Below are 23,393 nucleotides of genomic sequence, written 5' to 3'. Positions count from 1 at the left end.
AAACCACAGCCCCAATGCGCCTTTGCTCAGCAAAGCAACGCTTGCCTTTTTCTCCCCTAGCCCTCTGGTCTCCATAGGCCAAAGAGGGTCTGGGCTGCCTCTGGCTCCCTGGGCCCTGCTGCTTTGCTGGTGGTCTCCTGAGCTAAAACACACTCCAAACGTGTTCTCCTTCGTGGAGAAGCAGGAGATGGAAGCAAAATGCCTTCTGGACACAGGCCCCAGCAATCCTCCCGGAGCCAGCTAGGTAACTCAGCACCGAGGCCCCTTCTCACCCACGGCTCCAAACGAGGTTCTGAGAGCTGCATTCTGGAAAGGTAGACTCTGCTCGGGGAACAAACCACAGTCCCAATGCGCCTTTGCTCAGCAAAGCAAAGCTTGCCTTTTTCTCTCCTAGCCCTCTGGTCTCCATAGGCCAAAGATGGTCTGGGCTGCCTCTGGCTCCCTGGTCTCTGCTGCTTTTCTGGTGGGCTCCTGAGTTTGATACAAACTCCAAAAGTATTCTCCTTCGTGGCGAAGCAGGAGTTGGCTGGAAATACCTTCTGGATGCAGGCCCCATCGATCCGCAGGGAGCCAACTAGGGAGATCAGCACCGAGGCCCCATCTCACCTACGGCTCCAAACGATGTTCTGAGAGCTGCATTCTGGAAAGGTAGACTCTCCTCGGGGAACAAACCACAGCCCCAATGCGCCTTTGCTCAGCAAAGCAACGCTTGCCTATTTCTCCCCTAGCCCTCTGGTCTCCATAGGCCAAAGAGGGTCCGGGCTCCCTCTGGCTCCCTGGGCCCTGCTGCTATGCTGGTGGTCTCCTGAGCTGGAAACCCGCTCGAAACGTGTTCTTCTTCGTGGAGAAACAGGAGATGGAAGCAAAATGCCTTCTGGACGCAGGCCCCAGCAATCCACCCGGAGCCAGCTAGGGAACTCAGCACCGAGGCCCCATCTAACATATGGCTCAAAACGAGGTTCTGAGAGCTGCATTCTGGAAAGGTAGACTCTCTTCGGGGAACAAACCACAGCCCCATGCGCCTTTGCTCAGCAAAGCAATGCTTCCCTTTTTCTCCCCTTGCCCTCTGGTCTTCATAGGCTAAAGATGTTCTGGGCTGCCTCTGGCTCCCTGGGCCCTGCTCCTTTGCTGGGGGTCTCCTGAGCTTGAAACGCACTCCAAACGTGTTCTCCATCGTGTCGAAGCAGGAGTTGGTAGGAAAATGCCTTCTGGATGTAGTCCCCAGCGATCCTCCTGTAGCCAGGTAGGGAACACAGCACCGAGGCACCATCTCACCCACGGCTCCAAAAGAGGTTCTGAGAGCTGCATTCTGGAAAGGTAGACTCTCCTCGGGGAACAAACCAGAGCCCCAATGCGCCTTTGGTCAGCAAAGCAACGCTTCCCTTTTTCTCCCCTAGCCCTCGGGTCTCCATAGGCCAAAGAGGGTCTGGGCTGCCTCTGGCTCCCTGGGCCTTGCTGCATTGCTGGTGGTCTCCTGAGATGGAAACCCACTCCAAACATTTTCTCCTTGGTGGAGAAGCAGGAGAATGAAGCAAATGCCTTCTGGACGCAGGCGCCAGCAGTCCTCCCGGAGACAGTAAGGGAAATCAGCACCGAGGCCACATCTCACCCACGGCTCCAAACGAGGTTCTGAGAGCTGCATTCTGGAAAGGTAGACTCTCCTTGGGGAACAAACCACAGCCCCAATGCGCCTTAGCTCAGCAAAGCAAGGCTTGACTTTTTCTCCCCTAGCCCTCTGGTCTCCATAGGCCAAAGTGGGTCTGGGCTGCCTCTGGCTCCCTGGGCCCTGCTGCTTTGCTGGTGGTCTCCTGAGCTTGAAACCCACTCCAAACGTGTTCGCCTTCGTGGAGAAGCAGGAATTGGTACGAAACGGGTTTTTGGCGCTGGCCCCAGCAAACACCCAATGCCAGCTGAAAAGCTCAGCACCGAGGCCACATCTCCCCACGCTTCCAAACTCTATTGAGGGAGCTACATTCTGGAAAGTTAGACTCTCCTCGTGGAACAAACCACAGCCCCAATGCGCCTTTGCTCAGCAAAGCAACGCTTGCCTTTTTCTCCCCTAGCCCTCTGGTCTCCATAGGCCAAAGAGGGTCTGGGCTGCCTCTGGCTCCCTGGGCCCTGCTGCTTTGCTGGAGGTCTCCCGACCATGAAACCCACTCCAAACGTATTCTCCTTCGTGGGGAAGCAGGAGTTGGCACGAAAATACCTTCTGGACGCTGGCCCGAGCAATCCTCCTGGAGGCAGCTTGGGAAATCAGCACCGAGGCCCCATCTCACCAACGGCTCCAAACTCTATTCAGGGAGATGCATTCTGGAAATGTATACCCTCCTCGTTGAACAAAACACAGCTCCAATGAGCCTTTGCTCAGCAAAGCAACGCTTGCCTTTTTCTCCCCTAGCCATCTGGTCTCCATATCCAAAAAATGGGCTGGGTTGCCTCTGGCTCCCTGGGACCTGCTGCTTTGCTGGTGGTCTCCTGAGTTTGAAACCCACTCCAAACGTATTCTCCTTAGTGGCGAAGCAGGAGTTGGAAGGAAAATGCCTTCTGGACGCAGGCCCCTTCAATCCTCCCGGGGCCAGCTAGGGAGATCAGCACCTACGCCACATCTCACACACGGCTCCAAACGAGGTTCTGAGAGCTGCATTCTGGAAAGGTAGACTCTCCTCGGGGAACAAACCACAGCCCCAGTGCGCCTTTGCTCAGCAAAGCAACGCTTGCCTTTTTCTCCCCTACCCCTCTGGTCTCCATATACCAAAGAGGGACTGGACTGCCTCTGCCTCCCTGGGACCTGAGGCTTTGCTGGTGGTCTCCCGACAATGAAACCCACTCCAAACGTATTCTCCTTCGTGGCGAAGCAGGAGTTGGCACGAAAATACCTTCTGGACGCTGGCCCGAGCAATCCTCCAGGAGGCAGCTTGGGAGCTCAGCACCGAGGCCCCATCTCACCCACGGCTCCACACTCTATTCAGGGAGATGCATTCTGGAAATGAATACCCTCCTCGTGGAAGAAAACACAGCTCCAATGCGCCTTTGCTCAGCAAAGCAACGCTTGCCTTTTTCTCCCCTAGCCCTCTGGTCTTCATAGGCCAAAGAGGGTCTGGGCTGCCTCTGGCTCCCTGGGCCCTGCTGCTTTGCTGGTGGTCTCCTGAGCGTGAATGCCCTAGAAACGTGTTCTCCTTCGTGGAGAAACAGGAGTTGGCACGAAAATGCCTTCTGGAGGATGGCCACAGCAAACCTCCGAAGCCAGCTAGGGAAATCAGCACCGAGGCGCCATCTCACCCACAGCTCCAAACGAGGTTCTGAGAGCTGCATTCTGGAAAGGTAGACTCTCCTCGGGGAACAAACCACAGCCCCAATGCGCCTTTGCTCAGCAAAGCAACGCTTGCCTTTTTCTCCCCTAGCCCTCTGGTCTCCATAGGCCAAAGAGGGTCTGGGCTGCCTCTGGCTCCCTGGGCCCTGCTGCTTTGCTTGTGGTCTCCAGATCTTGAAACCCACTCCATACATGTTCTCCTTCGTGGCGAAGCAGGAATTGGCACGAAAATGCCTTCTGGACGCTGGCCCCTGCAAACCCATTGAGCCAGCTTGGGAGATCAGCACTGAGGCCTCATTTCACGCACGGCTCCAAACTATATTCAGAGAGATGCATTCTGGAAAGATAGACTCTCCTTGGGGAACAAACCACAGCCCCAATGCGCCTTTTCTCAACAAAGCAATGCTTGAATTTTTCTCCCCTAGCCCTCTGGTCTCCATAGGCCAAAGAGAGTCTGGGCTGCCTCTGGCTCCATGGGCCCTGCTGCTTTGCTGGTGGTCTCCCGACCTTGAAACCCACTCAAACCGTGTTCTCCTTCATGTCGAAGCAAGAGTTGGTACGAAAATTCCTTCTGGACGCTGGCCCCACGAAACCAACGGATCCAGCTAGGGAGCTCGGCACCGAGGCCCCATCTCACCCACGGCTCAAATTGAGGTTCTGAAAACTGCATTCTGGAAAGGTAGACTCTCCTCGGGGAACAAACCACAGCCCCAATGCGCCTTTGCTCAGCAAAGAAAGGCTTGCCTTTTTATCCCCTTGCCCTCTGGTCTTCATAGGCCAAGGAGAGTCTGGGCTGCCTCTGGCTCCCTGGGCCCTGCTGCTTTGCTGGTGGTCTCCTGAGCTTGAAACCCACTCCAAACGTGTTCTCCTTCGTGGAGAAACAGGAGTTGGCACGAAAATGCCTTCTGGAGGCTGGCCCCAGCAAACATATGGAGCCAGCTAGGGAGCTCAGCACTGAGGCCCCATCTCACCCACGGCTCAAAACGAGGTACTGAGAGCTGCATTCTGGAAAGGTAGACTCTCCTCGGGGAACAAACCACAGCCCCAATGCGCCTTTGCTCAGCAAAGCAACGCTTGCCTTTTTCTCCCCTAGCCCTCGGGTCTCCATAGGCCAAAGAGGGTCTGGACTGCCTCTGGCTCCCTGGGCCCTGCTGCTTTGCTGGTGGTCTCCCTACCATGAACCCCACTCCAAACGTATTCTCCTTCGTGGCGAAGCAGGAGTTGGCACGAAAATACCTTCTGGACGCTGGCCCGAGCAATCCACCAGGAGGCAGCTTGGGAGCTCAGCACCGAGGCCCCATCTCACCCACGGCTCCAAACTCTATTCAGGGAGATGCATTCTGGAAATGTCTACCCTCCTCGTGGAACAAAACACAGCTCCAATGCGCCTTTGCTCAGCAAAGCAACGCTTGCCTTTTTCTCCCCTAGCCCTCTGGTCTTCATAGGCCAAAGAGGGTTTGGGCTGCCTCTGGCTCCCTGGGCCCTGCTGCTTTGCTGGTGGTCTCCTGTGCGTGAATGCCCTAGAAACGTGTTCTCCTTCGTGGAGTAACAGGAGTTGGCACGACAATGCCTTCTGGAGGCTGGCCACAGCAAACCACCGAAGCCAGCTAGGGAAATCAGCACCGAGGCCCCATCTCACCCACGGCTCCAAACGAGGTTCTGAGAGCTGCATTCTGGAAAGGGAGACTCTCCTCGGGGAACAAACCACAGCCCCAATGCGCCTTTGCTCAGCAAAGCAACGCTTGCCTTTTTCTCCCCTAGCCCTCTGGTTTCCATTGGACAAAGAGGGTCTGAGCTGCCTCTGGCTCCCTGGGCCCTGCTGCTTTGCTTGTGGTCTCCAGACCTTGAAACCCACTCCAAAAGTGTTCTCCTTCTTGGCGAAGCAGGAATTGGCATGAAAATGCCTTCTGGACGCAGGCCCCTGCAAACCCATGGAGCCGGCTTGGGAGATCAGCACTGAGGCCCCATCTCACGAACGGCTCCAAATTATATTCAGGGAGATGCATCCTGGAAAGGTAGACTCTCCTCGGGGAACAAACCACAGCCCCAATGCGCCTTTGCGCAGCAAAGCAACGCTTGCCTTTTTATCCTCTTGCCCTCTGGTCTTCATAGGCCAAAGAGAGTCTGGGCTGCCTCTGGCTCCCTGGGCCCTGCTGCTTTGCTGGTGGTCTCCTGAGCTTGAAACCCACTCCAAACGTGTTCTCCTTCATGGAGAAACAGGAGTGGGCACGAAAATGCCTTCTGGAGGCTGGCCCCAGCAAACATATGGAGCCAGCTAGGGAGCTCAGCACCGAGGCCCCATCTCACACAGGGCTCTAAACTCTCTTCAGGGAGAATCATTCTGGAAAGGTAGACTCTCCTCAGGGAACAAACCACAGCCCCAATGCGCCTTTGCTCAGCAAAGCAATGCTTGTCTTTTTCTCTTCTATCCCTCTGGTCTCCATAGGCCAAAGAGGGTCTGGGCTGCCTCTGGCTCCCTGGGCCCTGCTGCTTTGGTTTTGGTCTCCAGACTTGAAACCCACTCCAAACGTGTTCTCCTTCGTGGCGAAGCAGGAATTGGCACGAAAATGCCTTCTGGACGCTGGCCCCTACAAAGCCATAGAGCCAGCATGGGAGATCAGCACTGAGGCCCCATCTCACAAACGGCTCCAAATTATATTCAGGGAGATGCATCCTGGAAAGGTAGACTCCCCTTGGGGAACAAACCACAGCCCCAATGCGCCTTTGCTCAACAAAGCAATGCTTGCCTTTTTCTCCCCTATCCCTCTGGTCTCCATAGGCCAAAGAGACTCTGGGCTGCCTATGGCTCCCTGGGCCCTGCTGCTTTGCTGGTGGTCTCCCGACCTTGAAACCCACTCAAAACGTGTTCTCCTTCGTGGCGAAGCAAGAGTTGGTACGAAATTTCCTTCTGGACGCTGGCCCCAGGAAACCCCCGTATGCAGATTGGGAGCTCAGCACCGAGGCCCCATCTCACCCACGGCTCAATACGAGGTTCTGAGAACTGCATTCTGGAAAGGTAGACTCTCCTCGGGGAACAAACCACAGCCCCATTGCGCCTTTGCTCAGCAAAGCAACGCTGGCCTTTTTATCCTCTTGCCCTCTGGTCTTCATAGGCCAAAGAGAGTCTGGGCTGCCTCTGGCTCCCTGGGCCCTGCTGCTGTGCTGGTGGTCTCCTGAGCTTGAAACCCACTCCAAACGTGTTCTCCTTCGTGGAGAAACAGGAGTGGGCACGAAAATGCCTTCTGGAGGCTGGCCCCAGCAAACATATGGAGCCAGCTAGGGAGCTCAGCACCGAGGCCCCATCTCACGCAGGGCTCTAAACTCTCTTCAGGGAGATGCATTCTGGAAAGGTAGACTCTCCTCAGGGAACAAACCACAGCCCCAATACGCCTTTGCTCAGCAAAGCAACGCTTGCCTTTTTCTCCCGTAGCCCTCTTGTCTCCATAGGCCAAAGAGGGTCTGGGCTGCCTCCGGCTCCCTGGGCCCTGCTGCTTTGCTTGTGGTCTCCCGACATTGAAACCAACTCCAAACCTGTTCTTTTCGTGGCGAAGCAGGAGTTGATAGGAAAATGCCTTCTGGACGCTGGTCCCTGGAACCCCCCGGAGCCAGCTAGGGAACTCAGCACCGAGGTCCCATCTCACCCACGGCTCCAAACTCTCTTCATGGAGATGCATTCTGGAAAGGTAGACTCTCCTCGGGGAAGAAACCACTGCCCAATGCGCCTTTGCTCAGCAAAGCAACGCTTGCCTTTTTCTACCCTAGCCCTCTGGTCTCCCTAGGCCAAAGAGGGTCTGGGCTGCCTCTGGCTCCCTGGGCCCTGCTGCTTTGCTTCTGGTCTCCCGACCTTGAATCCCACTCCAAACGTGTTCTCCTTCGTGGCGAAGCAGGAGTTGGTAGGAAAATGCCTTCTGGATGCTGCTCCCTGGAAACGCCAGGAGCCAGCTAGGGAACTCCGCACCGAGGCCCCATCTCACCCACGCTTCTAAACTCTATTCAGGGAGGTGTATTCTGGAAAGGTAGACTCTCCTCGGGGAACAAACCACAGCACCAATGCGCCTTTGCTCAGCAAAGCAACGCTTGCCTTTTTCTCCCCTAGCCCTCTGGTCTCCATAGCCCAAAGAGGGTCTGGGCTGCCTCTGGCTCCTTTGGCCCTACTACTACGCTGGTAGCCTCCTGATTTTGAAGCCCACTCCTAACCTGTTCGCCTTCATGGAGAAACAGGAGTTGGCACGAAAATGCCTTCTGGAGGCTGGCTCCAGCAAACATATGGAGCCAGCTAGGGAGCTCAGCACCGAGGCCCCATCTCACGCAGGGCTCCAAACTCTCTTCAGGGAGCTGCATTCTGGAAAGGTAGACTCTCCTCGGGGAACAAACCACAGCCCCAATGCGCCTTTGCTCAGCAAAGCAACGCTTGCCTTTTTCTCCCCTAGCCCTCGGGTCTCCATAGGCCAAAGAGGGTCTGGACTGCCTCTGGCTCCCTGGGCCCTGCTGCTTTGCTGGTGGTCTCCCTACCATGAACCCCACTCCAAACGTATTCTCCTTCGTGGCGAAGCAGGAGTTGGCACGAAAATACCTTCTGGACGCTGGCCAGAGCAATCCACCAGGAGGCAGCTTGGGAGCTCAGCACCGAGGCCCCATCTCACCCGCGGCTCCAAACTCTATTCAGGGAGATGCATTCTGGAAATGTATACCCTCCTCGTGGAACAAAACACAGCTCCAATGCGCCTTTGCTCAGCAAAGCAACGCTTGCCTTTTTCTCCCCTAGCCCTCTGGTCTTCATAGGCCAAAGAGGGTTTGGGCTGCCTCTGGCTCCCTGGGCCCTGCTGCTTTGCTGGTGGTCTCCTGAGCGTGAATGCCCTAGAAACGTGTTCTCCTTCGTGGAGTAACAGGAGTTGGCACGACAATGCCTTCTGGAGGCTGGCCACAGCAAACCACCGAAGCCAGCTAGGGAAATCAGCACCGAGGCCCCATCTCACCCACGGCTCCAAACGAGGTTCTGAGAGCTTCATTCTGGAAAGGTAGACTCTCCTCGGGGAACAAACCACAGCCCCAATGCGCCTTTGCTCAGCAAAGCAACGCTTGCCTTTTTCTCCCCTAGCCCTCTGGTTTCCATTGGACAAAGAGGGTCTGAGCTGCCTCTGGCTCCCTGGGCCCTGCTGCTTTGCTTGTGGTCTCCAGACCTTGAAACCCACTCCAAACGTGTTCTCCTTCTTGGCGAAGCAGGAATTGGCATGAAAATGCCTTCTGGACGCAGGCCCCTGCAAACCCATGGAGCCGGCTTGGGAGATCAGCACTGAGTCCCCATCTCACAAACGGCTCCAAATTATATTCAGGGAGATGCATCCTGGAAAGGTAGACTCCCCTTGGGGAACAAACCACAGCCCCAATGCGCCTTTGCTCAACAAAGCAATGCTTGCCTTTTTCTCCCCTATCCCTCTGGTCTCCATAGGCCAAAGAGACTCTGGGCTGCCTATGGCTCCCTGGGCCCTGCTGCTTTGCTGGTGGTCTCCCGACCTTGAAACCCACTCAAAACGTGTTCTCCTTCGTGGCGAAGCAAGAGTTGGTACGAAAATTCCTTCTGGACGCTGGCCCCAGGAAACCCCCGTATGTAGCTTGGGAGCTCAGCACCGAGGCCCCATCTCACCCACGGCTCAATACGAGGTTCTGAGAACTGCATTCTGGAAAGGTAGACTCTCCTCGGGGAACAAACCACAGCCCCAATGCGCCTTTGCTCAGCAAAGCAACGCTGGCCTTTTTATCCTCTTGCCCTCTGGTCTTCATAGGCCAAAGAGAGTCTGGGCTGCCTCTGGCTCCCTGGGCCCTGCTGCTTTGCTGGTGGTCTCCTGAGCTTGAAACCCACTCCAAACGTGTTCTCCTTCGTGGAGAAACAGGAGTTGGCACGAAAATGCCTTCTGGAGGCTGGCCCCAGCAAACATATGGAGCCAGCTAGGGAGCTCAGCACCGAGGCCCCATCTCACGCAGGGCTCTAAACTCTCTTCAGGGAGATGCATTCTGGAAAGGTAGACTCTCCTCAGGGAACAAACCACAGCCCCAATGCGCCTTTGCTCAGCAAAGCAATGCTTGTCTTTTTCTCTTCTATCCCTCTGGTCTCCATAGGCCAAAGAGGGTCTGGGCTGCCTCTGGCTCCCTGGGCCCTGCTGCTTTGCTTGTGGTCTCCCGACATTGAAACCCACTCCAAACGTGTTCTTTTCGTGGCGAAGCAGGAGTTGGTAGGAAAATGCCTTCTGGACGCTGGTCCCTGGAACACCCCGGAGCCAGCTAGGGAACTCAGCACCGAGGTCCCATCTCACCCACGGCTCCAAACTCTCTTCATGGAGATGCATTCTGGAAAGGTAGACTCTCCTTGGGGAACAAACCACAGCCCCAATGCGCCTTTGCTCAGCAAAGCAACGCTTGCCTTTTTCTCCCCTAGCCCTCTGATCTCCATAGGCCAAAGAGGTTCTGGGCTGCCTCTGGCACCCTGGGCCCTGCTGCTTTGCTGGTGGTCCTGAGCTTGAAACCCACTCCAAACGTGTTCACATTCGAGGCGATGCAGGAGTTGGCATGAAAATGCCTTCTGGACGCAGGCCCCAGCAATCCTACCAGAGCCAGCTAGGGAACTCAGCACCGAGGCCCCATCTCACCCACGCCTCAAAACGAGGTTCTGAGACCTGCATTCTTGAGGGGTAGACTCTCCTCGGAAACAAACCACAGCCCCAATGCGCCTTTGCTCAGCAAAGCATCGCTTGCCTTATTCTCCCCTAGACCTCTGCTCTCCATAAGCCAAAGCGGGTCTAGGCTGCCTCTGCCTCCCTGGGCCCTGCTGCTTTGCTGGTGGTCTCCTGAGCTTGAAACCCACTCCAAATGTGTTCTCCTTCATGACGAAGCAGGAGTTGGCACGGAAATTCCTTCTGGACGCGTGCCCGAGCAATCCTCCTGGAGCTAGGTAGGGAACTCAGCACCGAGGGCCCATCTCACCCACGGCTCAAACCTCATTGAGGGAGCTGCATTCTGGAAAGGTAGACTCTCCTCGGGGAACAAACTACAGTCCCAATGCGCCTTTGCTCAGCAAATCAACGCTTGCCTTTTTCTCCCCTAGCCCTCTGGTCTCCATAGGCCAAAGAGTGTCTGGGCTGCCTCTGGCACCCTGGGCCCTGCTGCTTTGCTGGTGGTCTCCTGAGCTTGAAACCCACTCCAAACATCTTTCCTTCGAGGCGAAGCAGGAATTGGCCGGAAAATGCCTTCTGGACGCAGGCCCCAGCAATCCTCCCGGAGCCAGCCTGGGAACTAAGCACGGAGGCCCAATCTCAACCAAGGCTCCAAAGTAGGTACTGAGAGCTGCTTTCTGGAAAGGTAGAGTCTCCTCGGGGAACAAACCACAGCCCCAATGCGCCTTTGCTCAGCAAAGCAACGCTTGCCTTTTTCTCCCCTAGCCCTCTGGTCTCCATAGGCCAAAGAGGGTCTGGGCTGCCTCTGGCTCCCTGGGCCCTGCTGCTTTGCTGGTGGTATCCTGAGCCTGAATTCCACTCCAAACGTGTTCGCCTTCGTGGAGAATCAGGAGTTGGCACGAAAATGCCTTCTGGACGCTGGCCCTAGCAAACCCCTGGAGCAAGCTTTGGAGCTCAGCACTGAGGCCCCATCTCACCCACGGATTATATGAGGTTCTGAGAGCTGCATTCTGGAAAGGTAGAGTCTCCTTGGGGAACAAACCACAGCCCCAATGCGCCTTTGCTCAGCAAAGCAACGCTTGCCTTTTTCTCCCCTAGCCCTCTGGTCTCCATAGGCCAAAGAGGGTCTGGGCTGCCTCTGGCTCCCTGGGCCCTGCTGCTTTGCTGGTGGTCTCCAGAGCTTGAATCACACTCCAAACGTGTTCACCTTCGTGGAGAATCAGGAGTTGGCAAGAAAATGCCTTCTGGACGCTGGCCTCAGCAAACACCCGGAGCAGCTACGGAGCTCTGCATTGAGGCCCCATCTCACCCACGGCTCCAAACTCTCTTCTGGGAGCTGCATTCTGGAAAGGTAGACTCTCCTTGGGGAACAAACCACAGCCCCAATGCGCCTTGGCTCAGCAAAGCAACGCTTGCCTTTTTCTCTCCTAGCCCTCTGGTCTCCATAGGCCAAAGAGGGTCTGGGCTGCCTCTGGCTCCCTGGGCCCTGCTGCTTTTTTGGGGGTCTCCTAAGCCTGAATCCCACTCCAAACGTGTTCTCCTTCGTTGAGATTCGGGAGTTGGCACGAAACGTCCTCTGGGCGCTGGCCACAGCAAACACAAAGAGCAAGCCTGGGAGCTCAGCACCGAGGCCCAATCTCACCCACGGCTCAAAATGTGGTTCTAAGAACTGCATTCTGGAAAGGTAGACTCTCCTCGGGGAACAAACCACAGCCCCAATGCGCCTTTGCTCAGCAAAGCAACGCTTGCCTTTTTCTCCCCTAGCCCTCTGGTCTCCATAGGCCAAAGAGGTTCTGGGCTTCCTCTGCCTCCCTGGGCCCTGCTGCTTTGCTGGTGATCCTGAGTTTGAAACCCACTCCAAACGTGTTCACATTCGAGGCGATGCAGGAGTTGGCATGAAAATGCCTTCTGGACGCAGGCCCCAGCAATCCTACCAGAGCCAGCTAGGGAACTCAGCACCGAGGCCCCATCTCACCCACGCCTCAAAACGAGGTTCTGAGACCTGCATTCTTGAGGGGTAGACTCTCCTCGGAAACAAACCACAGCGCCAATGCGCCTTTGCTCAGCAAAGCAACGCTTGCCTTATTCTCCCCTAGCCCCCTGGTCTCCATAAGCCAAAGCGGGTCTGGGCTGCCTCTGGCTCCCTGGGCCCTGCTGCTTTGCTGGTGGTCTCCTGAGCTTGAATCCCACTCCAAACGTGTTCGCCTTCGTGGAGAATCAGGAGTTGGCAAGAAAATGCCTTCTGGACGCTGGCCCCAGCAAACACCCGGAGCAGCTACGGAGCTCTACATTGAGGCCCCATCTCACCCACGGCTCCAAACTCTCTTCAGGGAGCTGCATTCTGGAAAGGTAGACTCTCCTCGGGGAACAAAACACAGCCCCAATGCGCCTTTGCTCAGCAAAGCAACGCTTGCCTTTTTCTCCCCTAGCCCTCTGGTCTCCATAGGCCAAAGAGGGTCTGGGCTGCCTCTGGCTCCCTGGGCCCTGCTGCTTTGCTGGTGGTCTCCTGAGCTTGAAACCCACTCCAAATGTGTTCTCCTTCATGACGAAGCAGGAGTTGGCACGAAAATTCCTTCTGGACGCGTTCCCGAGCAATCCTCCCGGAGCTAGCTAGGGAACTCAGCACTGAGGGCCAATCTCACCCACGGCCTAAAACTCATTGAGGGAGCTGCATTCTGGAAAGGTAGACTCTCCTCGGGGAACAAACCACAGTCCCAATGCGCCTTTGCACAGCAAAGCAACGCTTGCCTTTTTCTCCCCTAGCCCTCTGGTCTCCATAGGCCAAAGAGGGTCTGGGCTGCCTCTGGCACCCTGGGCCCTGCTGCTTTGCTGGTGGTCTCCTGAGCTTGAAACCCACTCCAAACGTCTTTCCTTCGAGGCGAAGCAGGAGTTGGCCGGAAAATGCCTTATGGACGCAGGCCCCAGCAATCCTCCCGGAGCCAGCCTGGGAACTAAGCACCGAGGCCCAATCTCAACCAAGGCTCCAAAGGAGGTACTGAGAGCTGCTTTCTGGAAAGGTAGAGTCTCCTCGGGGAACAAACCACAGCCCCAATGCGCCTTTGCTCAGCAAAGCAACGCTTGCCTTTTTCTCCCCTAGCCCTCTGGTCTCCATAGGCCAAAGAGGGTCTGGGCTGCCTCTGGCTCCCTGGACCCTGCTGCTTTGCTGCTGGTATCCTGAGTTTGAATCCCACTCCAAACGTGTTCGGCTTCGTGGAGAATCAGGAGTTGGCACGAAAATGCCTTCTGGACGCTGGCCCTAGCAAACCCCTGGAGCAAGCTTTGGAGCTCAGCACCGATGCCCCATCTCACCCACGGCTCCAAACTCTCTTCAGGGAGCTGCATTCTGGAAAGGTAGAGTCTCCTTGGGGAACAAACCACAGCCCCAATGCGCCTTTGCTCAGCAAAGCAACGCTTGCCTTTTTCTCCCCTAGCCCTCTGGTCTCCATAGGCCAAAGAGGGTCTGGGCTGCCTCTGCCTCCCTGGGCCCTGCTGCTTTGCTGGTGGTCTCCTGAGCCTGAATTCCACTCCAAACGTGTTCGCCTTCGTGGAGAATCAGGAGTTGGCAAGAAAATGCCTTCTGGACGCTGGCCCCAGCAAACACCCAGAGCAGCTAGGGAGCTCTGCATTGAGGCCCCTTCTCACCCACGGCTCCAAACTCTCTTCAGGGAGCTGCATTCTGGAAAGGTAGACTCTCCTCGGGGAACAAACCACAGCCCCAATGCGCCTTTGCTCAGCAAAGCAACGCTTGCCTTTTTCTCTCCTAGCCCTCTGGTCTCCATAGGCCAAAGAGGGTCTGGGCTGCCTCTGGCTCCCTGGGCCCTGCTGCTTTGCTGGTGGTCTCCTAAGCCTGAATCCCACTCCAAACGTGTTCTCCTTCGTTGAGAATCGGGAGTTGGCACGAAACGTCCTCTGGGCGCTGGCCACAGCAAACACAAAGAGCAAGCCTGGGAGCTCAGCACCGAGGCCCAATCTCACCCACGGCTCAAAATGTGGTTCTAAGAACTGCATTCTGGAAAGGTAGACTCTCCTCGGGGAACAAACCACAGCCCCAATGCGCCTTTGCTCAGCAAAGCAACGCTTGCCTTTTTCTCCCCTAGCCCTCTGATCTCCATAGGCCAAAGAGGTTCTGGGCTGCCTCTGGCACCCTGGGCCCTGCTGCTTTGCTGGTGGTCCTGAGCTTGAAACCCACTCCAAACGTGTTCACATTCGAGGCGATGCAGGAGTTGGCATGAAAATGCCTTCTGGACGCAGGCCCCAGCAATCCTACCAGAGCCAGCTAGGGAACTCAGCACCGAGGCCCCATCTCACCCACGCCTCAAAACGAGGTTCTGAGACCTGCATTCTTGAGGGGTAGACTCTCCTCGGAAACAAACCACAGCCCCAATGCGCCTTTGCTCAGCAAAGCATCGCTTGCCTTATTCTCCCCTAGACCTCTGCTCTCCATAAGCCAAAGCGGGTCTAGGCTGCCTCTGCCTCCCTGGGCCCTGCTGCTTTGCTGGTGGTCTCCTGAGCTTGAAACCCACTCCAAATGTGTTCTCCTTCATGACGAAGCAGGAGTTGGCACGGAAATTCCTTCTGGACGCGTGACCGAGCAATCCTCCTGGAGCTAGGTAGGGAACTCAGCACCGAGGGCCCATCTCACCCACGGCTCAAAACTCATTGAGGGAGCTGCATTCTGGAAAGGTAGACTCTCCTCGGGGAACAAACTACAGTCCCAATGCGCCTTTGCTCAGCAAATCAACGCTTGCCTTTTTCTCCCCTAGCCCTCTGGTCTCCATAGGCCAAAGAGTGTCTGGGCTGCCTCTGGCACCCTGGGCCCTGCTGCTTTGCTGGTGGTCTCCTGAGCTTGAAACCCACTCCAAACATCTTTCCTTCGAGGCGAAGCAGGAATTGGCCGGAAAATGCCTTCTGGACGCAGGCCCCAGCAATCCTCCCGGAGCCAGCCTGGGAACTAAGCACGGAGGCCCAATCTCAACCAAGGCTCCAAAGTAGGTACTGAGAGCTGCTTTCTGGAAAGGTAGAGTCTCCTCGGGGAACAAACCACAGCCCCAATGCGCCTTTGCTCAGCAAAGCAACGCTTGCCTTTTTCTCCCCTAGCCCTCTGGTCTCCATAGGCCAAAGAGGGTCTGGGCTGCCTCTGGCTCCCTGGGCCCTGCTGCTTTGCTGGTGGTATCCTGAGCCTGAATTCCACTCCAAACGTGTTCGCCTTCGTGGAGAATCAGGAGTTGGCACGAAAATGCCTTCTGGACGCTGGCCCTAGCAAACCCCTGGAGCAAGCTTTGGAGCTCAGCACCGAGGCCCCATCTCACCCACGGCTTATATGAGGTTCTGAGAGCTGCATTCTGGAAAGGTAGAGTCTCCTTGGGGAACAAACCACAGCCCCAATGCGCCTTTGCTCAGCAAAGCAACGCTTGCCTTTTTCTCCCCTAGCCCTCTGGTCTCCATAGGCCAAAGAGGGTCTGGGCTGCCTCTGGCTCCCTGGGCCCTGCTGCTTTGCTGGTGGTCTCCAGAGCTTGAATCCCACTCCAAACGTGTTCACCTTCGTGGAGAATCAGGAGTTGGCAAGAAAATGCCTTCTGGACGCTGGCCTCAGCAAACACCCGGAGCAGCTACGGAGCTCTGCATTGAGGCCCCATCTCACCCACGGCTCCAAACTCTCTTCTGGGAGCTGCATTCTGGAAAGGTAGACTCTCCTTGGGGAACAAACCACAGCCCCAATGCGCCTTGGCTCAGCAAAGCAACGCTTGCCTTTTTCTCTCCTAGCCCTCTGGTCTCCATAGGCCAAAGAGGGTCTGGGCTGCCTCTGGCTCCCTGGGCCCTGCTGCTTTTTTGGGGGTCTCCTAAGCCTGAATCCCACTCCAAACGTGTTCTCCTTCGTTGAGATTCGGGAGTTGGCACGAAACGTCCTCTGGGCGCTGGCCACAGCAAACACAAAGAGCAAGCCTGGGAGCTCAGCACCGAGGCCCAATCTCACCCACGGCTCAAAATGTGGTTCTAAGAACTGCATTCTGGAAAGGTAGACTCTCCTCGGGGAACAAACCACAGCCCCAATGCGCCTTTGCTCAGCAAAGCAACGCTTGCCTTTTTCTCCCCTAGCCCTCTGATCTCCATAGGCCAAAGAGGTTCTGGGCTTCCTCTGCCTCCCTGGGCCCTGTTGCTTTGCTGGTGATCCTGAGTTTGAAACCCACTCCAAACGTGTTCACATTCGAGGCGATGCAGGAGTTGGCATGAAAATGCCTTCTGGACGCAGGCCCCAGCAATCCTACCAGAGCCAGCTAGGGAACTCAGCACCGAGGCCCCATCTCACCCACGCCTCAAAACGAGGTTCTGAGACCTGCATTCTTGAGGGGTAGACTCTCCTCGGAAACAAACCACAGCGCCAATGCGCCTTTGCTCAGCAAAGCAACGCTTGCCTTATTCTCCCCTAGCCCCCTGGTCTCCATAAGCCAAAGCGGGTCTGGGCTGCCTCTGCCTCCCTGGGCCCTGCTGCTTTGCTGGTGGTCTCCTGAGCTTGAAACCCACTCCAAATGTGTTCTCCTTCATGACGAAGCAGGAGTTGGCACGAAAATTCCTTCTGGACGCGTGCCCGAGCAATCCTCCTGGAGCTAGGTAGGGAACTCAGCACCGAGGGCCCATCTCACCCACGGCTCAAAACTCATTGAGGGAGCTGCATTCTGGAAAGGTAGACTCTCCTCGGGGAACAAACTACAGTCCCAATGCGCCTTTGCTCAGCAAATCAACGCTTGCCTTTTTCTCCCCTAGCCCTCTGGTCTCCATAGGCCAAAGAGTGTCTGGGCTGCCTCTGGCACCCTGGGCCCTGCTGCTTTGCTGGTGGTCTCCTGAGCTTGAAACCCACTCCAAACATCTTTCCTTCGAGGCGAAGCAGGAATTGGCCGGAAAATGCCTTCTGGACGCAGGCCCCAGCAATCCTCCCGGAGCCAGCCTGGGAACTAAGCACGGAGGCCCAATCTCAACCAAGGCTCCAAAGTAGGTACTGAGAGCTGCTTTCTGGAAAGGTAGAGTCTCCTCGGGGAACAAACCACAGCCCCAATGCGCCTTTGCTCAGCAAAGCAACGCTTGCCTTTTTCTCCCCTAGCCCTCTGGTCTCCATAGGCCAAAGAGGGTCTGGGCTGCCTCTGGCACCCTGGGCCCTGCTGCTTTGCTGGTGGTATCCTGAGCCTGAATTCCACTCCAAACGTGTTCGCCTTCGTGGAGAATCAGGAGTTGGCACGAAAATGCCTTCTGGACGCTGGCCCTAGCAAACCCCTGGAGCAAGCTTTGGAGCTCAGCACCGAGGCCCCATCTCACCCACGGCTTATATGAGGTTCTGAGAGCTGCATTCTGGAAAGGTAGAGTCTCCTTGGGGAACAAACCACAGCCCCAATGCGCCTTTGCTCAGCAAAGCAACGCTTGCCTTTTTCTCCCCTAGCCCTCTGGTCTCCATAGGCCAAAGAGGGTCTGGGCTGCCTCTGGCTCCCTGGGCCCTGCTGCTTTGCTGGTGGTCTCCAGAGCTTGAATCCCACTCCAAACGTGTTCACCTTCGTGGAGAATCAGGAGTTGGCAAGAAAATGCCTTCTGGACGCTGGCCTCAGCAAACACCCGGAGCAGCTACGGAGCTCTGCATTGAGGCCCCATCTCACCCACGGCTCCAAACTCTCTTCTGGGAGCTGCATTCTGGAAAGGTAGACTCTCCTTGGGGAACAAACCACAGCCCCAATGCGCCTTGGCTCAGCAAAGCAACGCTTGCCTTTTTCTCTCCTAGCCCTCTGGTCTCCATAGGCCAAAGAGGGTCTGGGCTGCCTCTGGCTCCCTGGGCCCTGCTGCTTTTTTGGGGGTCTCCTAAGCCTGAATCCCACTCCAAACGTGTTCTCCTTCGTTGAGATTCGGGAGTTGGCACGAAACGTCCTCTGGGCGCTGGCCACAGCAAACACAAAGAGCAAGCCTGGGAGCTCAGCACCGAGGCCCAATCTCACCCACGGCTCAAAATGTGGTTCTAAGAACTGCATTCTGGAAAGGTAGACTCTCCTCGGGGAACAAACCACAGCCCCAATGCGCCTTTGCTCAGCAAAGCAACGCTTGCCTTTTTCTCCCCTAGCCCTCTGATCTCCATAGGCCAAAGAGGTTCTGGGCTTCCTCTGCCTCCCTGGGCCCTGCTGCTTTGCTGGTGATCCTGAGTTTGAAACCCACTCCAAACGTGTTCACATTCGAGGCGATGCAGGAGTTGGCATGAAAATGCCTTCTGGACGCAGGCCCCAGCAATCCTACCAGAGCCAGCTAGGGAACTCAGCACCGAGGCCCCATCTCACCCACGCCTCAAAACGAGGTTCTGAGACCTGCATTCTTGAGGGGTAGACTCTCCTCGGAAACAAACCACAGCGCCAATGCGCCTTTGCTCAGCAAAGCAACGCTTGCCTTATTCTCCCCTAGCCCCCTGGTCTCCATAAGCCAAAGCGGGTCTGGGCTGCCTCTGCCTCCCTGGGCCCTGCTGCTTTGCTGGTGGTCTCCTGAGCTTGAATCCCACTCCAAACGTGTTCGCCTTCGTGGAGAATCAGGAGTTGGCAAGAAAATGCCTTCTGGACGCTGGCCCCAGCAAACACCCGGAGCAGCTACGGAGCTCTGCATTGAGGCCCCATCTCACCCACGGCTCCAAACTCTCTTCAGGGAGCTGCATTCTGGAAAGGTAGACTCTCCTCGGGGAACAAAACACAGCCCCAATGCGCCTTTGCTCAGCAAAGCAACGCTTGCCTTTTTCTCCCCTAGCCCTCTGGTCTCCATAAGCCAAAGAGGGTCTGGGCTGGTTCTGGCTCCCTGGGCCCTGCTGCTTTGCTGGTGGTCTCCTGAGCTTGAAACCCACTCCAAATGTGTTCTCCTTCATGACGAAGCTTGAGTTGGCACGAAAATTCCTTCTGGACGCGTTCCCGAGCAATCCTCCCGGAGTTAGCTAGGGAACTCAGCACTGAGGGCCAATCTCACCCACGGCCTAAAACTCATTGAGGGAGCTGCATTCTGGAAAGGTAGACTCTCCTCGGGGAACAAACCACAGTCCCAATGCGCCTTTGCTCAGCAAAGCAACGCTTGCCTTTTTCTCCCCTAGCCCTCTGGTCTCCATAGGCCAAAGAGGGTCTGGGCTGCCTCTGACACCCTGGGCCCTGCTGCTTTGCTGGTGGTCTCCTGAGCTTGAAACCCACTCCAAACGTCTTTCCTTCGAGGCGAAGCAGGAGTTGGCCGGAAAATGCCTTATGGACGCAGGCCCCAGCAATCCTCCCGGAGCCAGCCTGGGAACTAAGCACCGAGGCCCAATCTCAACCAAGGCCCCAAAGGAGGTACTGAGAGCTGCTTTCTGGAAAGGTAGAGTCTCCTCGGGGAACAAACCACAGCCCCAATGCGCCTTTGCTCAGCAAAGCAACGCTTGCCTTTTTCTCCCCTAGCCCTCTGGTCTCCATAGGCCGAAGAGGGTCTGGGCTGCCTCTGCCTCCCTGGGCCCTGCTGCTTTGCTGGTGGTCTCCTGAGCCTGAATTCCACTCCAAACGTGTTCTCCTTCGTGGAGAATGAGGAGTTGGCAAGAAAATGCCTTCTGGACGCTGGCCCCAGCAAACCCCATGAGCCAGCTAGGGAGCTCTGCATTGAGGCCCCATCTCACCCACGGCTCCAAACTCTCTTCAGGGAGCTGCATTCTGGAAAGGTAGACTCTCCTCGGGGAACAAACCACAGCCCCAATGCGCCTTTGCTCAGCAAAGCAACGCTTGCCTTTTTCTCCCCTAGCCCTCTGGTCTCCATAGGCCAAAGAGGGTCTGGGCTGCCTCTGGCTCCCTGGGCCCTGCTACTTTGCTGGTGGTCTCCTGAGCTTGAAACCCACTCCAAATGTGTTCTCCTACATGGCGAAGCACGAGTTGGCAAGAAAATTTCTTCTGGACGCATGCCCGAGCAATCCTCCCGGAGCCAGCTAGGGAACTCAGGACCGAGGCCACATCTCACCCACGGCTCAAAATGAGGTTCTGAGAGATGCTTTCTGGAAAGGTAGACTCTCCTCGGGGAACAAACCACAGCCCCAATGCGCCTTTGCTCAGCAAAGCAACGCTTGCCTTTTTCTCCCCTAGCCCTCTGGTCCCCATAGGCCAAAGAGGGTCTGGGCTGCATCTGGCTCCCTGGGCCCTGCTGCTTTGCTGGTGGTCTCCTGAGCCTGAATTCCACTCCAAACGTGTTCTCCTTCGTGGAGAATCAGGAGTTGGCACGAAAATGCCTTCTGGACGCTGGCCCTAGCAAACCCGTGGAGCAAGCTTTGGAGCTCAGCACCGAGGCCCCATCTCAACCACGGCTTATATGAGGTACTGAGAGCTGCATTCTGGAAAGGTAGACTCTCCTCGGGGAACAAACCACAGCCCCAATGCGCCTTTGCTCAGCAAAGCAACGCTTGCCTTTTTCTCCCCTAGCCCTCTGGTCTCCATAGGCCAAAGAGGGTCTGGGCTGCCTCTGGCTCCCTGGGCCCTGCTGCTTTGCTGGTGGTCTCCTGAGCCTGAATTCAACTCCAAACGTGTTCTCCTTCGTGGAGAATGAGGAGTTGGCACGAAAATGCCTTCTGGACGCTGGCCCCAGCAAACCCCATGAGCCAGCTAGGGAGCTCTGCATTGAGGCCCCATCTCACCCACGGCTCCAAACTCTCTTCAGGGAGCTGCATTCTGGAAAGGTAGACTCTCCTCGGGGAACAAACCACAGCCCCAATGCGCCTTTGCTCAGCAAAGCAACGCTTGCCTTTTTCTGCCCTAGCCCTCTGGTCTCCATAGGCCAAAGAGGGTCTGGGCTGCCTCTGGCTCCCTGGGCCCTGCTGCTTTGCTGGCGGTCTCCTAAGCCTGAATCCCACTCCAAACGTGTTCACCTTAGTTGAGAATTTGGAGTTGGCACGAAACTTCCTCTGGGCGCTGGCCACAGCAAACAGCAGGAGCAAGCGTGTAAGCTCAGCACCGAGGCCCAATCTCACCCACGGCTCAAAATGTGGTTCTAAGAACTGCATTCTGGAAAGATAGACTCTCCTCCGAGAACAAACCACAGCCCCAATGCGCCTTTGCTCAGCAAAGCAACGCTTGCCTTTTTCTCCCCTAGCCCTCTGATCTCCATAGGCCAAAGAGGGTCTGGGCTGCCTCTGCCTCCCTGGGCCCTGCTGCTTTGCTGGTGGTCCTGAGCTTGAAACCCACTCCAAACGTCTTCACCTTCGAGGCAATGCAGGAGTTGGCACGAAAATGCCTTCTGGACGCAGGCCCCAGCAATCCTACCAGAGCCAGCTAGGGAACTCAGCACCGAGGCCCAATCTCACCCACGCCTCAAAACGAGGTTCTGAGACCTGCATTCTGGAGGGGTAGACACTCCTCGGGGAACAAACCACAGCCCCAATGCGCCTTTGCTCAGCAAAGCAACGCTTGCCTTTTTCTTCCCTTGCCCTCTGGTCTCCATAGGCCAAAGAGGGTCTGGGCTGCCTCTTGCTCCCTGGGCCCTCCTACTTTGCTGGTGGTCTCCTGATTTTGAGAACTACTACAAATGTTTTTTCTTCAAGGAGAAGCAGGAGTTGGCTCGAAAAAGCCTTCTGGACGCAGACCCCAGCACTCCTACCCGAGCCAGGTAGTGAGCTCAGCCATGAGGCCTGATATCACACACGGCTCAAAATGAGGTTCTGAGCACTTCATTCTGGAAAGTTAGACTCTCCTCGGGGAACAATCCACAGCCCCAATGCGCCTTTTCTCAGCAAAGCAACGCTTGCCTTGTTCTCCCCTAGCCCTCTGGTCTCCATAGGCCAAAGAGGGTCTGGGCTGCCTCTGGCTCCCTGGGCCCTGTTGCATTGCTGGTGGTCTCCTGAGCTTGAAACCAACTCCAAATGTGTTCTCCTTCTTGGAGAAGCAGGAGTTGGACGGAAAATGCCTTCTGGACGCAGGCCGCTGCAAACCCCCGGAGCCAGATAGGCAACTCAGCACCGAGGCCCAATCTCAACCAAGGCTCAAAATGAGGTTCTGAGAGATGCTTTCTGGAAAGATAGCCTCTCCTCGGGGAACAAACCACAGCCCCAATGCGCCTTTGCTCAGCAAAGCAACGCTTGCCGTTTTCTCCCCTAGCCCTCTGGTCTCCATAGGCCAAAGAGGGTCTGGGCTGCCTCTGGCTCCCTGGGCCCTGCTGCTTTGCTGGTGGTCTCCTGAGCTTGAATCCCACTCCAAATGAGTTCGCCTTCGTGGAGAATCAGGAGTTGGCAAGAAAATGCCTTCTGGACGCTGGCCCCAGCAAACAACCGGAGCAAGCTAGGGAGCTCTGCATTGAGGCCCCATCTCACCCACGGCTCCAAACTCTCTTCAGGGAGCTGCATTCTGGAAAGGTAGACTCTCCTCGGGGAACAAACCACAGCCCCAATGCGCCTTTGCTCAGCAAAGCAACGCTTGCCTTTTTCTCCCCTAGCCCTCTGGTCTCCATAGGCCAAAGAGGGTCTGGGCTGGTTCTGGCTCCCTGGGCCCTGCTGCTTTGCTGGTGGTCTCCTGAGCTTGAAACCCACTCCAAATGTGTTCTCCTTCATGACGAAGCAGGAGTTGGCACGAAAATTCCTTCTGGACGCATGCCCGAGCAATCCTCCCGGAGCTAGCTAGGGAACTCAGCACTGAGGGCCGATCTCACCCTCGGCTCAAAACTCATTGAGGGAGCTGCATTTTGGAAAGGTAGACTCTCCTCGGGGAACAAACCACAGTCCCCATGCGCCTTTGCACAGCAAAGCAACGCTTGCCTTTTTCTCCCCTAGCCCTCTGGTCTCCATAGGCCAAAGAGGGTCTGGGCTGCCTCTGGCACCCTGGGCCCTGCTGCTTTGCTGGTGGTCTCCTGAGCTTGAAACCCACTCCAAACGTCTTTCCTTTGAGGTGAAACAGGAGTTGGCCGGAAAATGCCTTCTGGACGCAGGCCCCAGCAATCCCCACGGAGCCAGCCTGGGAACTAAACACCGAGGCCCAATCTCAACCAAGGCTCCAAAGGAGGTACTGAGAGCTGCTTTCTGGAAAGGTAGACTCTCCTCAGGGAACAAACCACAGCCCCAATGCGCCTTTGCTCAGCAAAGCAACGCTTGCCTTTTTCTCCCCTAGCCCTCTGATCTACATAGGCCAAAGAGGGTCTGGGCTGCCTCTGGCTCCCTGGGCCCTGCTGCTTTGCTGGTGGTCTCCTGAGCTTGAATCCCACTCCAAACGTCTTTCCTGCGAGGCGAAGAAGGAGTTGGCCGGAAAAGGCCTTCTGGACAGAGGCCCAGGCAATCCTCCCGGAAGCAGCTAGGGAACTAAGCACCGAGGCCCAATCTCAACCACGGCTCCAATCGAGGTCCTGAGAGCTGCTTTCTGGAAAGGTAGACTCTCCTCGGGGAACAAACCAGAGCCCCAATGCGCCTTTGCTCAGCAAAGCAACGC

This window comes from Sus scrofa, chromosome 6 (assembly GCF_054392235.1).
Source record: "Sus scrofa isolate SSC_HxYL_T2T_F1_AM1 chromosome 6, Sscrofa_HxYL_maternal_Yorkshire_Landrace_v2.0, whole genome shotgun sequence".
Classification (NCBI taxonomy): domain Eukaryota; kingdom Metazoa; phylum Chordata; class Mammalia; order Artiodactyla; family Suidae; genus Sus; species Sus scrofa.
Note: the sequence above shows the minus strand (reverse complement) of the source record.